At 40.0% G+C, this 17,701-nt stretch overlaps 1 protein-coding gene and 1 pseudogene across 8 annotated transcripts in view; one reads left to right on the plus strand and one right to left on the minus strand.

Moving 5' to 3' along the window:
- The window catches only part of LOC133542339 (ovarian cancer G-protein coupled receptor 1-like), a 621,591-nt gene that overhangs the window by 472,636 nt on the left and 131,254 nt on the right, over positions 1-17,701 (minus strand). The window lies entirely within an intron of this gene.
- LOC133542573 (heme transporter FLVCR2-like) overlaps positions 1-17,701 on the plus strand; it is an 85,336-nt pseudogene that overhangs the window by 3,111 nt on the left and 64,524 nt on the right.

The raw sequence follows: 17,701 nt of genomic DNA on the forward strand, positions 1-17,701 counted from the left end.
TTGATGTGTGTGCTTGTAGACCACATGAGAAGTAATACTGTAGCAATATGTTGATGTGTGTGCTTGTAGACCACATGAGAAGTAATACTGTAGTAATATGTTGATGTGTGTGCTTGTAGACCACATGAGAAGTAATACTGTAGCAATATGTTGATGTGTGTGCTTGTAGACCACATGAGAAGTAATACTGTAGTAATATGTTGATGTGTGTGCTTGTAGACCACATGAGAAGTAATACTGTAGCAATATGTTGATGTGTGTGCTTGTAGACCACATGAGAAGTAATACTGTAGTAATATGTTGATGTGTGTGCTTGTAGACCACATGAGAAGTAATACTGTAGCAATATGTTGATGTGTGTGCTTGTAGACCACATGAGAAGTAATACTGTAGCAATATGTTGATGTGTGTGCTTGTAGACCACATGAGAAGTAATACTGTAGTAATATGTTGATGTGTGTGCTTGTAGACCACATGAGAAGTAATACTGTAGCAATATGTTGATGTGTGTGCTTGTAGACCACATGAGAAGTAATACTGTAGCAATATGTTGATGTGTGTGCTTGTAGACCACATGAGAAGTAATACTGTAGCAATATGTTGATGTGTGTGCTTGTAGACCACATGAGAAGTAATACTGTAGCAATATGTTGATGTGTGTGCTTGTAGACCACATGAGAAGTAATACTGTAGTAATATGTTGATGTGTGTGCTTGTAGACCACATGAGAAGTAATACTGTAGCATTATGTTGATGTGTGTGCTTGTAGACCACATGAGAAGTAATACTGTAGCAATATGTTGATGTGTGTGCTTGTAGACCACATGAGAAGTAATACTGTAGCATTATGTTGATGTGTGTGCTTGTAGACCACATGAGAAGTAATACTGTAGCAATATGTTGATGTGTGTGCTTGTAGACCACATGAGAAGTAATACTGTAGTAATATGTTGATGTGTGTGCTTGTAGACCACATGAGAAGTAATACTGTAGCATTATGTTGATGTGTGTGCTTGTAGACCACATGAGAAGTAATACTGTAGCAATATGTTGATGTGTGTGCTTGTAGACCACATGAGAAGTAATACTGTAGTAATATGTTGATGTGTGTGCTTGTAGACCACATGAGAAGTAATACTGTAGCAATATGTTGATGTGTGTGCTTGTAGACCACATGAGAAGTAATACTGTAGTAATATGTTGATGTGTGTGCTTGTAGACCACATGAGAAGTAATACTGTAGCAATATGTTGATGTGTGTGCTTGTAGACCACATGAGAAGTAATACTGTAGTAATATGTTGATGTGTGTGCTTGTAGACCACATGAGAAGTAATACTGTAGCATTATGTTGATGTGTGTGCTTGTAGACCACATGAGAAGTAATACTGTAGCAATATGTTGATGTGTGTGCTTGTAGACCACATGAGAAGTAATACTGGAGTAATATGTTGATGTGTGTGCTTGTAGACCACATGAGAAGTAATACTGTAGCAATATGTTGATGTGTGTGCTTGTAGACCACATGAGAAGTAATACTGTAGCAATATGTTGATGTGTGTGCTTGTAGACCACATGAGAAGTAATACTGTAGCAATATGTTGATGTGTGTGCTTGTAGACCACATGAGAAGTAATACTGTAGCAATATGTTGATGTGTGTGCTTGTAGACCACATGAGAAGTAATACTGTAGTAATATGTTGATGTGTGTGCTTGTAGACCACATGAGAAGTAATACTGTAGCAATATGTTGATGTGTGTGCTTGTAGACCACATGAGAAGTAATACTGTAGCAATATGTTGATGTGTGTGCTTGTAGACCACATGAGAAGTAATACTGTAGCAATATGTTGATGTGTGTGCTTGTAGACCACATGAGAAGTAATACTGTAGTAATATGTTGATGTGTGTGCTTGTAGACCACATGAGAAGTAATACTGTAGCATTATGTTGATGTGTGTGCTTGTAGACCACATGAGAAGTAATACTGTGGCAATATGTTGATGTGTGTGCTTGTAGACCACATAAGAAGTAATACTGTAGCATTATGTTGATGTGTGTGCTTGTAGACCACATGAGAAGTAATACTGTAGCAATATGTTGATGTGTGTGCTTGTAGACCACATGAGAAGTAATACTGTAGTAATATGTTGATGTGTGTGCTTGTAGACCACATGAGAAGTAATACTGTAGTAATATGTTGATGTGTGTGCTTGTAGACCACATGAGAAGTAATACTGTAGTAATATGTTGATGTGTGTGCTTGTAGACCACATGAGAAGTAATACTGTAGCAATATGTTGATGTGTGTGCTTGTAGACCACATGAGAAGTAATACTGTAGCAATATGTTGATGTGTGTGCTTGTAGACCACATGAGAAGTAATACTGTAGTAATATGTTGATGTGTGTGCTTGTAGACCACATGAGAAGTAATACTGTAGTAATATGTTGATGTGTGTGCTTGTAGACCACATGAGAAGTAATACTGTAGCAATATGTTGATGTGTGTGCTTGTAGACCACATGAGAAGTAATACTGTAGTAATATGTTGATGTGTGTGCTTGTAGACCACATGAGAAGTAATACTGTAGCATTATGTTGATGTGTGTGCTTGTAGACCACATGAGAAGTAATACTGTAGCAATATGTTGATGTGTGTGCTTGTAGACCACATGAGAAGTAATACTGTAGCATTATGTTGATGTGTGTGCTTGTAGACCACATGAGAAGTAATACTGTAGCAATATGTTGATGTGTGTGCTTGTAGACCACATGAGAAGTAATACTGTAGTAATATGTTGATGTGTGTGCTTGTAGACCACATGAGAAGTAATACTGTAGCATTATGTTGATGTGTGTGCTTGTAGACCACATGAGAAGTAATACTGTAGCAATATGTTGATGTGTGTGCTTGTAGACCACATGAGAAGTAATACTGTAGTAATATGTTGATGTGTGTGCTTGTAGACCACATGAGAAGTAATACTGTAGCAATATGTTGATGTGTGTGCTTGTAGACCACATGAGAAGTAATACTGTAGCAATATGTTGATGTGTGTGCTTGTAGACCACATGAGAAGTAATACTGTAGTAATATGTTGATGTGTGTGCTTGTAGACCACATGAGAAGTAATACTGTAGCATTATGTTGATGTGTGTGCTTGTAGACCACATGAGAAGTAATACTGTAGCAATATGTTGATGTGTGTGCTTGTAGACCACATGAGAAGTAATACTGTAGTAATATGTTGATGTGTGTGCTTGTAGACCACATGAGAAGTAATACTGTAGCATTATGTTGATGTGTGTGCTTGTAGACCACATGAGAAGTAATACTGTAGTAATATGTTGATGTGTGTGCTTGTAGACCACATGAGAAGTAATACTGTAGCAATATGTTGATGTGTGTGCTTGTAGACCACATGAGAAGTAATACTGTAGTAATATGTTGATGTGTGTGCTTGTAGACCACATGAGAAGTAATACTGTAGCATTATGTTGATGTGTGTGCTTGTAGACCACATGAGAAGTAATACTGTAGCAATATGTTGATGTGTGTGCTTGTAGACCACATGAGAAGTAATACTGTAGCAATATGTTGATGTGTGTGCTTGTAGACCACATGAGAAGTAATACTGTAGTAATATGTTGATGTGTGTGCTTGTAGACCACATGAGAAGTAATACTGTAGCATTATGTTGATGTGTGTGCTTGTAGACCACATGAGAAGTAATACTGTGGCAATATGTTGATGTGTGTGCTTGTAGACCACATAAGAAGTAATACTGTAGCATTATGTTGATGTGTGTGCTTGTAGACCACATGAGAAGTAATACTGTAGCATTATGTTGATGTGTGTGCTTGTAGACCACATGAGAAGTAATACTGTAGCAATATGTTGATGTGTGTGCTTGTAGACCACATGAGAAGTAATACTGTAGTAATATGTTGATGTGTGTGCTTGTAGACCACATGAGAAGTAATACTGTAGCATTATGTTGATGTGTGTGCTTGTAGACCACATGAGAAGTAATACTGTAGTAATATGTTGATGTGTGTGCTTGTAGACCACATGAGAAGTAATACTGTAGCATTATGTTGATGTGTGTGCTTGTAGACCACATGAGAAGTAATACTGTAGTAATATGTTGATGTGTGTGCTTGTAGACCACATGAGAAGTAATACTGTAGTAATATGTTGATGTGTGTGCTTGTAGACCACATGAGAAGTAATACTGTAGTAATATGTTGATGTGTGTGCTTGTAGACCACATGAGAAGTAATACTGTAGTAATATGTTGATGTGTGTGCTTGTAGACCACATGAGAAGTAATACTGTAGTAATATGTTGATGTGTGTGCTTGTAGACCACATGAGAAGTAATACTGTAGTAATATGTTGATGTGTGTGCTTGTAGACCACATGAGAAGTAATACTGTAGCATTATGTTGATGTGTGTGCTTGTAGACCACATGAGAAGTAATACTGTAGTAATATGTTGATGTGTGTGCTTGTAGACCACATGAGAAGTAATACTGTAGCAATATGTTGATGTGTGTGCTTGCAGACCACATGAGAAGTAATACTGTAGTAATATGTTGATGTGTGTGCTTGTAGACCACATGAGAAGTAATACTGTAGCAATATGTTGATGTGTGTGCTTGTAGACCACATGAGAAGTAATACTGTAGTAATATGTTGATGTGTGTGCTTGTAGACCACATGAGAAGTAATACTGTAGCATTATGTTGATGTGTGTGCTTGTAGACCACATGAGAAGTAATACTGTAGTAATATGTTGATGTGTGTGCTTGTAGACCACATGAGAAGTAATACTGTAGCAATATGTTGATGTGTGTGCTTGTAGACCACATGAGAAGTAATACTGTAGTAATATGTTGATGTGTGTGCTTGTAGACCACATGAGAAGTAATACTGTAGCATTATGTTGATGTGTGTGCTTGTAGACCACATGAGAAGTAATACTGTAGCAATATGTTGATGTGTGTGCTTGTAGACCACATGAGAAGTAATACTGTAGCAATATGTTGATGTGTGTGCTTGTAGACCACATGAGAAGTAATACTGTAGTAATATGTTGATGTGTGTGCTTGTAGACCACATGAGAAGTAATACTGTAGCATTATGTTGATGTGTGTGCTTGTAGACCACATGAGAAGTAATACTGTGGCAATATGTTGATGTGTGTGCTTGTAGACCACATAAGAAGTAATACTGTAGCATTATGTTGATGTGTGTGCTTGTAGACCACATGAGAAGTAATACTGTAGCAATATGTTGATGTGTGTGCTTGTAGACCACATGAGAAGTAATACTGTAGTAATATGTTGATGTGTGTGCTTGTAGACCACATGAGAAGTAATACTGTAGCATTATGTTGATGTGTGTGCTTGTAGACCACATGAGAAGTAATACTGTAGTAATATGTTGATGTGTGTGCTTGTAGACCACATGAGAAGTAATACTGTAGCATTATGTTGATGTGTGTGCTTGTAGACCACATGAGAAGTAATACTGTAGTAATATGTTGATGTGTGTGCTTGTAGACCACATGAGAAGTAATACTGTAGTAATATGTTGATGTGTGTGCTTGTAGACCACATGAGAAGTAATACTGTAGTAATATGTTGATGTGTGTGCTTGTAGACCACATGAGAAGTAATACTGTAGTAATATGTTGATGTGTGTGCTTGTAGACCACATGAGAAGTAATACTGTAGTAATATGTTGATGTGTGTGCTTGTAGACCACATGAGAAGTAATACTGTAGTAATATGTTGATGTGTGTGCTTGTAGACCACATGAGAAGTAATACTGTAGTAATATGTTGATGTGTGTGCTTGTAGACCACATGAGAAGTAATACTGTAGTAATATGTTGATGTGTGTGCTTGTAGACCACATGAGAAGTAATACTGTAGCAATATGTTGATGTGTGTGCTTGTAGACCACATGAGAAGTAATACTGTAGTAATATGTTGATGTGTGTGCTTGTAGACCACATGAGAAGTAATACTGTAGTAATATGTTGATGTGTGTGCTTGTAGACCACATGAGAAGTAATACTGTAGTAATATGTTGATGTGTGTGCTTGTAGACCACATGAGAAGTAATACTGTAGTAATATGTTGATGTGTGTGCTTGTAGACCACATGAGAAGTAATACTGTAGTAATATGTTGATGTGTGTGCTTGTAGACCACATGAGAAGTAATACTGTAGTAATATGTTGATGTGTGTGCTTGTAGACCACATGAGAAGTAATACTGTAGTAATATGTTGATGTGTGTGCTTGTAGACCACATGAGAAGTAATACTGTAGTAATATGTTGATGTGTGTGCTTGTAGACCACATGAGAAGTAATACTGTAGTAATATGTTGATGTGTGTGCTTGTAGACCACATGAGAAGTAATACTGTAGTAATATGTTGATGTGTGTGCTTGTAGACCACATGAGAAGTAATACTGTAGTAATATGTTGATGTGTGTGCTTGTAGACCACATGAGAAGTAATACTGTAGTAATATGTTGATGTGTGTGCTTGTAGACCACATGAGAAGTAATACTGTAGTAATATGTTGATGTGTGTGCTTGTAGACCACATGAGAAGTAATACTGTAGTAATATGTTGATGTGTGTGCTTGTAGACCACATGAGAAGTAATACTGTAGTAATATGTTGATGTGTGTGCTTGTAGACCACATGAGAAGTAATACTGTAGCATTATGTTGATGTGTGTGCTTGTAGACCACATGAGAAGTAATACTGTAGTAATATGTTGATGTGTGTGCTTGTAGACCACATGAGAAGTAATACTGTAGCAATATGTTGATGTGTGTGCTTGCAGACCACATGAGAAGTAATACTGTAGTAATATGTTGATGTGTGTGCTTGTAGACCACATGAGAAGTAATACTGTAGTAATATGTTGATGTGTGTGCTTGTAGACCACATGAGAAGTAATACTGTAGCATTATGTTGATGTGTGTGCTTGTAGACCACATGAGAAGTAATACTGTAGCAATATGTTGATGTGTGTGCTTGTAGACCACATGAGAAGTAATACTGTAGTAATATGTTGATGTGTGTGCTTGTAGACCACATGAGAAGTGTAGAGTTGACACCAAAGTGTTAGAACTGTCACAGACTATGCAAAGTCCTGTGGGACTCTGTCATCCCACAGAGTGCACATACAGCAGACAGACGCCTCAGGCAGACTGTTGTCCAAACCTGGTTTCCAAGAACCCCAATGGCACAGGCGCTGGAGACCTCCTCCTCCCCGAACCACACAGAGGCCAGATAAGACGGAATCCCCAGCACAAACACCGTCGCCACCGAGCAAACCAACTGTCCAAAGAAGGTGAGGGCAAACAAGTTGGGAGCGGCGCTGGCCACTTTAATCCAAGCGCCGATGCAATTAAAGGCCGAGCCCACCAGGACCACGTCCCGGATGCCCCGGTGGTCCAAAAGCCACAGGACAGGCAGGATGAGCAGGACGTAGGTGAGCAGATAGACCATGGCCAGCCAGTCTATGGCCAGAGCGTCTATGTGGTAGAAGTGGATGAAGATGTTGCTGATGATGCCGTACTGCAGCCACATGAAGGAGTTGCAGGCCGAGACGGCGCTGAAGACAAACAGCATGAGCCAGCGACGACGGTACAGCTTGGTCGCAGACTTTCTGTGGAACACCTGCTCATCCATCAAACACAGGCGGGATTCGCTGGGACTTAAAGGTCCCGGAGTCCACTGCACCGACGCCAAGCCTGTGGCCGGAGTCTTTGAGCGCGTGGAGCTTTTCATCTTTTCTTCACGGGTGAACTCTCAGTTTGCACGGTTGCCTTTTAAAGAATTGTTGCGGGGCACAGCGGCTGTCCGGGCAAGGTGAGGCCGCCCTAGACTCTCTCCACGTCCAGTATGCAAAGTGCAGCCTGTGTGCTTGTCACACGGAGCTGCTGAGGACGCTTTCACAGGTCAAGACATTGTCATGGTCATTGCATCTGGGGGAGAGGAGCAGGCTTTCCACCACGTGTCACATGACCACCAACATTCCAGCTGCAACGCTCAAAAACCAGGACAAGACGCACAATTGGCTAAATATCAGCAGGATAATTCTGGTCCAGGACTACTCTGAGTAGGACCACTGTGCTATGATGACCCTCAGGTTACATTCCTTCTAACAAATGTGTGGTAAGGCATGCACCTTCAATACCAAAACCAAAGCTGTAAAAACTTACTTGGAAGCTTTTCTACTTAAGAAGATCAATATGCGCCTAAAAAAACAAAATGATGGGTGCAAAAAATGTTTGTGTAAGCTAACTGGTATTGTTTGTCCCTAACATGTTAACTTCTGAAAGGACACCGTAGACTCATTCTCAAAGTGTCCCATGGACTCTCCTTTTTCTTTTGATGCCAGCGGCACCTTGTGTAAATGCTAAATAAAAAGAGAATACAACAAATCCTTTTCAACTTAAATTCAATTGAATAGACTGCAAAGACAAGATATTTCATCTTCACTCTGGTAAACGTTGTTATTTTTGGCACATATCACCTCATTAGGAATTGGATGTTTCAAAAAAGCTGGCACAAGTGGTTAAGAAGAGTGTAAAAGTTGAGGAATGCTCATCAAAGACTTATCTGGAACACACACACACACACACACACACACGCACACACGCACACACGCACACACGCACACACGCACACACACACGCACACACGCGCACACGCGCACACACGCGCACGCGCACGCGCGGCAAAATGAGCTAACGTAACGCTAAAAGCTAATTAGCCTTCACATCACCTCCAGCCAGAACTGTGAGCGAGCTGAGCTGCAGTTTAAGTTTCTAGAAGGTCAACAAGCTCATAGTGATGTTTGTAATAGTTGTGACTGGAAAGTGTTTTTTATAATTTGGGGAGTGTACGATGTCCGCTGCTAAACACGTCTGTTCGACAATGAAGCATTTACAACATGCGTTCTGAATACGCACTGCTGATTGGCTTTGTATGTAACCAATCAGATGGTTGTGTGGGCGGGACAAAGCTGGGTGCTCACTGCTCGGACAGAGGCAGAAAGCAGAGCAGCTTGTTAAGACTTTAGAATACGAACTCGTTCGATACACCCTCGTACCGAACCGAAACCCCCGTACCGAAACTGTTCAATACAAATACACGTACCTTTACACCCTTACACATACATACATATATAATGTATAAATATATATATATATACACACACACACTGTATATAAATATATATATATATATATATGTATATATATATATATATATATATATATATATATATATATATATATATGTATATATATATATATATATATATATATATATATATATATATATATATATATATATATATTATATATTTCTCTTGTGGATCATTGTAGTTTGTCTAAGTCTACATGTAGGTCCTTAACGTTAGAACTTATAAATAGTAGTATCGCTAATAGTGGGCTAAGTAATATTCAGGTCATGAAATGTAACTGGAGTAATATTGACGCTTTTGGATGGTTATTCATTGGGTTTAATAGACACAATGACGTCATGGCACAGTTTTATTTACAAGTTAGAATGCATTCTACAAAAAAAAAACCTGACATTTGTTCTTGTCTCTCATAAAGATTGTGAATTATAGGAAAAAATCCAAAAAAGTGCAGTTCCCCTTTATTGGAGTGTCTCCACACTGTGTATGGAGTTACACCAGGGGTCCCCAAAATACGGCCCACGGGCCGGTCTGCGTCCCAAAAAATTATACATAAATATACACGTGTGTATACACACACACACATATATATATATATTTACATACATACATACATACATATATATATATTTACATACACACACATATATATATATATATATATATATATATATATATATATATATATATGTATATATATGTATATTAATATATATATATACGTATATATATTAATATACATTTATATATATATATATATATGTGTGTGTGTATATATATACACATATATATACACATATATATATACACACACATATATATCATACATATATATACACATACATACATATACATATATACACATACATACATATATATAGACATATACATACATATATATATATTTACGTACACATATATATGTATATATATGTGAAATGAAGTGAATTATATTTATATAGCGCTTTTCTCTAGTATATGTATATATATATGTATATTAATATATATATATATTAATATACATTTATATATACATATATATATATATATATATATATATATACACATACATACATATATATATATATGTATTTACATACACATATATATGTATATATATATTCATATATATATATATATATATATATTACTATACATTTATATATATACATATATATGTGTGTATATATATACATATATATATACATTTATATACACATACATACATATATATAGACATATATATACATATAAACATACATACATATATATACATATTTACATACACATATATATATGTATATATACATTGTCTACCGCTTATTCCCTTTGGGGTCGGGGGGGTGCTGGTGCCTATCTCAGCTACAATCGGGCGGAAGGCGGGGTACACCCTGGACAAGTCGCCACCTCATCGCAGGGCCAACACAGATAGACGGACAACATTCACACTCACATTCACACACTAGGGACCATTTAGTGTTGCCAATCAACCTATCCCCAGGTGCATGTCTTTGGAGGTGGGAGGGGCCTATCCCCAGGTGCATGTCTTTGGAAGTGGGAGGAAGCCGGAGTACCCGGAGGGAACCCACGCATTCACAGGGAGAACATGCAAACTCCACACAGAAAGATCCCGAGCCCGGGATTGAACTCAGGACTACTCAGGACCTTCGTATTGTGAGGCAGACGCACTAACCCCTCTTCCACCGTGAAGCCCTCACATACATATACATATATACATATACATATATATATATATATATATATATATATACATATACATATATATATATATATATATATATATCCATCCATCCATTTTCTACCGCTTATTCCCTTTTGGGGTCGCGGGGGGCGCTGGCGCCTATCTCAGCTACAATCGGGCGGAAGGCGGGGTACACCCTGGACAAGTCGCCACCTATATATATATATATGTATATATATATATATATATATATATATATATATATATATATATATATATATACATACATATATACACTAGCCCCATTTTTTAAACCCAATGTGGCCCCCGAGTCACAATGCTTGGGGACCCCTGAGTTACCATGAATTGATTAACGTGGACCCTGACTTAAACTTAAAAATTTATTGGGGTGTTACCATTTAGTGGTCAATTGTAGGGAATATGTACTGTACTGTGACATCTACTAAGAAAAGTATCAATCAATCAATCAATCAAAACCCAGTTAGCTGCCAGGCTGACTAGAAACACAACATCAACCACATGGCTCGGCATCCAAAGGCAGAAATGATCACATACTTTTGCACCACAATCGACCCTAAGCGGTGGCAGATCTATCGGGACATTCTTATATCAACAACGTGCTACTTTGTGACTTTAACCTGGGCGGCAACTTATTAACTTGTATAGGATGCTCACCTGATTGCCAAACATGCCGTGGACACTGCTAGATGCTCACCTGATTGCCAAACACGCTGATGGAACACGCCGTGGACACTTCTAGATGCTCACCTGATTGCCAAACACGCCGATGGAACACGCCGTGGACAATTGTAGATGCTCACCTGATTGCCAAACACGCCGATGGAACACGCCGTGGACACTTCTACATGCTCACTTGATTGCCAAACACGTTGTGGACACTTGCAGATGCTCACCTGATTGCCAAACACGCCGATGGAACACGCCATGGACACTTCTACATGCTCACTTGATTGCCAAACACGTTGTGGACACTTGCAGATGCTCACCTGATTGCCAAACACGCCGATGGAACACGCTGTGGACACTTCTAGATGCTCACCTGATTGCCAAACACGCCGCGGAGACTTCTAGATGTTCACCTGATTGCCAAACACGCCGTGGACACTTGTAGATGCTCACCTGATTGCCAAACACGCCGTGGACACTTGTAGATGCGCACCTGATTGCCAAACACGCCGATGGAACACGCTGTGGACACTTGTAGATGCTCACCTGATTGCCAAACACGCCATGGACACTTGTAGATGCTCACCTGATTGCCAAACACGCCGTGGACACTTGTAGATGCTCACCTGATTGCCAAACACGCCGTGGACACTTGTAGATGCTCACCTGATTGCCAAACACGCCGTGGACCCTTGTAGATGCTCACCTGATTGCCAAACACGCCGTGGACACTTGTAGATGCTCACCTGATTACCAAACACGCCGTGGACACTTGCAGATCCTCACCTGATTGCCAAACACGCCGATGGAACACGCCGTGGACCCTTGTAGATGCTCACCTGATTGCCAAACACGCCGTGGACACTTGTAGATGCTCACCTGATTGCCAAACACGCCAATGGAACACGCCGTGGACACTTCGTCGGAGCCGAACCACACCGAGGCTATCCTGGAGGGCATCCCCAGGATGAAGACCTGGGCGAGGGAGCAGCAGAACTGTCCCGAGAAGGTGACGGCAAACAGGTGCGGCCGGACGCTCAGCACCTTCAGCCACGTCCCGGCGCAGTTGAGCGCGGTGGCCGCGATGGCCACCACCCGCAGCCCCTTGGTGTCCAGCAGCCAGGTGACGGGCAGGATGAAGGGGATGTAGGTCAGCATGTAGATCATGGACATCCAGTCTATGGTGAAGCTGTCCACCTGGTAGAAGTTGGTGAAGATGTTGCTGATGATGCCGTACTGGATCCACTGGTAGGAGTTGCACAGCGAGTAGGAGCTGAAGAGAAGCACCATCACCCAGCGGCGTTTGTACAGGCGCGTCGCCCCAACTGTGTCGGCCTCACTCGGACCTTCTAGCCGCTCCACGCCCTCCGAGCCAACGTCCGCCTGCTTCTCCCGATCAGGGATCTCCGAGCCGGGCATAGCGGCGTCTTTCTCCCCGCTCATGTTTGCTCGCTCGTCGGCCACAAAACAAAATCTACCTTTAAAAACTTTTCGGGCGGCGCTCTGTCGCCTTCTTGCCGAGGAGGTGCGGGCCAACTGGGCGAAGGCGAGGAGGTGCGAGCCAACTGGGCGTCCATGAGCGGCTTCCCTCTCCAGCGTGTCGGAGATAAAGTCGCCACCCCCCCCTCCCTCCTCTTAGACCCACTTTCGCCACTCTCAACACGTGGGGGGAAGTTCGCCGACCCCGTGTCCGTGTCCGTGTCCTACTTCAAGCCGCGTTAGTGGGGTTCCCGCTGCTCCAACACCAGGACGGCGGAGGAGAGTTCGCCATATTGACACAAAATAACATTTTCCCGCTTCATTTCCCGCCATGTGCTACTTTTGCACCGCAACTGTGGTGAAGACATCCGGGTATTTGTCGTGTCCGCGGGCAGTGGCGAAATGTGTATTAAAACGTGCATTTCCACGTACATGGACTATAAATGTGAACTTTTAAATGTGTGCGTGTGTCCCCTTTTTACATGTTTGGGCTGCAGTGTGTGTGTTTTACTGAACAGCTCCCCGTAGAGGCCGCTACTGTGTACTGCACTTTGGCGGACTAAAACCGGATGTGGGTGTGTGTTGACCAATGCATGCGCAGCACAGGGCGGAAGTGGGTACGGTGTAATGCAGGACAGGGCGGAAGTGGGTACAGTTTAATCCAGCACAGGGCGGAAGTGAGTACAGTTTAATGCAGCACAGGGCGGAAGTGAGTACAGTTTAATGCAGCACAGGGCGGAAGTGAGTACAGTTTAATGCAGCACAGGGCAGAAGTGAGTACAGTGTCAAATGTGCATTTTAATGTATGTATAATTCAATATATGTCAATTAGACCTTTACTCTAAAACGCTTTCTACCTCCAAACACCAAAAATCTGTGAAAACTATGATGCTGTGCTCCAAATTTGGACGATTTACGGAACTTGTGTGAGCCTTTGGCTTTACACGTTGCTACTTTATATTTTTTGCATTGTACTGGAGTTGATTTATTGAGTTTACAACACCCTGGTGCTTTATTATACTGTTTTTGTACATGTCATATTCGTGTTTGTAAATGTTGGACTTTAAAAATGAAGGTTTATTAAAAAATAGAAATAAAATGTGGTGTACTGAACAGCGCTCTGTAGATTCATTTAATTTGCCCCTGAAATATTGTTGGTTTACATCTGGCTAATTGTGAAGTCCTGTGATGTAAACTTAATGTGTCATTAAAAAAAACAAAATATCAAGTTGGTTGCTTTTTTGTATGAAAAAACATTTGGAAAATGAATTTTACCATTGAAACCTCATTATAGTTTTATACTCATAAATGTAAGTTTCTCAATACCGACCTGTTTTTTTTGTGCCTTTAAAAAAGAATTAGAACTCTACGTTAAAACACTCTCTACCTTTAACAACCAAAAAGCTGTGAAAACGACGATGCTCTGTTCAAAATTTAAATTATTTACTGAACTTGATTGAGCCTATGGCTTTGCACTTTATCTCTCTCTCTCTATAAATGTGTGTGTGTGTGTGGTATATATATACATATATATATATACATATATATATATATATATATATATATATATATATATATATATATATATATATATATATATACAGCATTCTATTTTACTTACTTCATTGAGTTTACAACACCCTGGTGATGTTGTCTAATGTTTTTGTACTTATTTTGATCATAATTATTTTCTCAATTGTTTGAAATGTTGCAATTTATAAATAAAAGTTCATAAGATTAAGAAAATAAATAAATACAAATAAAATAAAAGAAAAAGTTGGTCGTTTAAACAGTGCCCAATATGGCGCCCTGTAGTCACGTGCACAGCATTTGACCAATCAGAGTTTGGCCATGTTCTGATTGGCCAATAGCACGTCAGGTGACTTCTGGGCGCCATGCTGTGACCAAGCGGGCCACGTGACAGCGGCAACATGGCCACCTGCTGACAGTCAGCGCCTTTAAAGCATCATAACTTTGAAAGAACATTCAACACAAGGCTGTGACATCGTGTTCTTCCTCCTGCTTTCTGCCGCGGAAACACTACAGATGCCCCTTTCAAGATGGCTGACTTGGCATCTGTGCTGAAACCGAGTTGGCCTGACTCCCTTAAATGCAGCACTACTCAACAGCGCTCTCCAGTGGCTTATAGTGGCACTGCAGACACACCGGCAATGAAGGCATCACATTTAATAAATATCTCCTTTCCTCAAACTTTGGCTCAACTTTACATTCGCTGTGTCAAACAATCAAAATGGGTCCTACAAAAATACAAATCTCCTGAGCTGTGAAAGGTTAGGTAGCAGACGACACAAAAGAACCTGACAGAAACAAACAGGACGTGAGCAAAAAAAAAAAAAAAAACAATTTAGGACAGCAATCCTGTGCCACAGATTAGTTTCTCCTGGCAATGTAAACATGTTTGGTTACCCCTAGCAACAACATGAGGTACTGCGGCACAATCCACTTGACTTACTCTGTCCAAATTGAATCATCACAAACTGCAAACAAACACAAAAAAAAAGTCATTTCTTCTGTTAGTCGTGCGGGCCACGTTGCAGCCGCTCTGTAAATAGTTCTCGAGGGCGCCCGCGGTCAGTGCTGGTGGTAGGCGGCGTGGTGGTGAGGCGGGTACAGGAGGCCGGCCGGGGTCAGGCCCGCGCACTGGGGCTCGTGGCTGCTCAGCACGGAGGACAGATACTTCACCTCCTCCGTCAGCTGCTTCACCTCCTTCCTCAGCGCCGTGTTCTCCTTCTCCAAGTTCTCGCTCTCCTGGGAGGATGGGAAGATGGCCGGATGGATTTAGACTTGCAGTGAGTGGCCGACAAGATGGACTCAACACTTCTCTACACAGGAATGTACTCAATCCACACAAACATCACAAGCACACTTTTTGGGAGGAGAACTTTGAACGCATAATGAATTTGTCTTTGTCTTAGAAGACTGATGTCACCAAACAATAAAGAACACAGGTGACATTAAAGACTGATGCCACCAAACAATAAAGAACACAGGTGACATTAAAGACTGATGTCACCAAACAATAAAGAACACAGGTGACATTAAAGACTGATGTCACCAAACAATAAAGAACACAGGTGACATTAAAGACTGATGCCACCAAACAATAAAGAACACAGGTGACATTAAAGACTGATGTCACCAAACAATAAAGAACACAGGTGACATTAAAGACTGATGTCACCAAACAATAAAGAACACAGGTGACATTAAAGACTGATGTCACCAAACAATAAAGAACACAGGTGACATTAAAGACTGATGCCACCAAACAATAAAGAACACACGTGACATTAAAGACTGATGCCACCAAACAATAAAGGACACATATGGTTGTGTGGATTGGGTCATATATACAAATGCTGCGGGCATTACCAACACTGTCCACAAGATGGCGGCAGACCTGCAGCAATTATACTGGCAAATACAGTATATACGATTCAAAAAATAAATGTCATTTTCTAACTACATTCAACATTATGAGAGCCCTTTAGACAGCAAATAAGACTTTTTAGTCACATTTGCACTCTTTTAATCCAACAAAGTCATGCTGGCTATCACACTTTATTGCTGGCCTGCTATTGAGATGTGAAAAATAATCATTCTGCTGCTATTATGCTTAAAGTCCTCCAAAATTGTAGTAGAATATTCTTTAAAAAAGCGTTTAAAAGCTTGCAATCTGGTGAAGCTGCAATATGTCCATTGTGACGTGACTGTATGCACGACATAAAGAATTTTAAGTGACATTTCACTTATTACTTTTTCAAAGTTTGAAAAGTTTCACTTTAGGAAAAAGTCTGAGGAGTTTAAAACAAAAATGATTTTATTTGAATCTGTTTTTTTGCACCGAGAGTCGTTTTTTATCATTTTGGTGACCTGACTCTGCAAGGTGAGAGGGAGAAGTGTTGGAGACCAGTGATGTGCGATACCACACATTTTATATCCCGATGCGATATACAAAGTCAAATGCAGGCTGGTATCAGCGATACCAATCTGATATTATATAAATGTTCAGACAATAATGTATCGGTCTAAAAAAACGACTATAAAACTGTAAGAAAAAAAGAGCAAAACAACGTAATGAGAAAAAGCTTTAAAAAAAAAAAAAAAAAAAAAATGAATAACAAAAAAATATATATATTTATATATATATATATATATATATATATATATATATATATATATATAGTTAGTCACCTACAAGACAGTTTGTCTTCAATTATATATTTTTAGTATTTGAAAAAATATCAAAATGTTCCTGGCCTGGGAACGCCTCGGAATCCCCCGGGAAGAGCTAGACGAAGTGGCTGGGGAGAGGGAAGTCTGGATTTCCCTGCTTAGGCTGTTGCCCCCGCGACCCGACCTCGGATAAGCGGAAGATGATGGATGGATGGATGGATGGAAAAAATATCAAAATGTTCCATGTAAAAATGTAAGAAAAATCCCCCCAAATATTAAACTGTAATGAGCAAAAAAGAGAATGTTTGTAACTAATAAATATTAATATTGAGAATGTATAAAACGAGACCGACAATGTCTGACATTAACTCTT

This window comes from Nerophis ophidion, linkage group LG24 (genome assembly GCF_033978795.1).
Source record: "Nerophis ophidion isolate RoL-2023_Sa linkage group LG24, RoL_Noph_v1.0, whole genome shotgun sequence".
Lineage (NCBI taxonomy): Eukaryota > Metazoa > Chordata > Actinopteri > Syngnathiformes > Syngnathidae > Nerophis > Nerophis ophidion.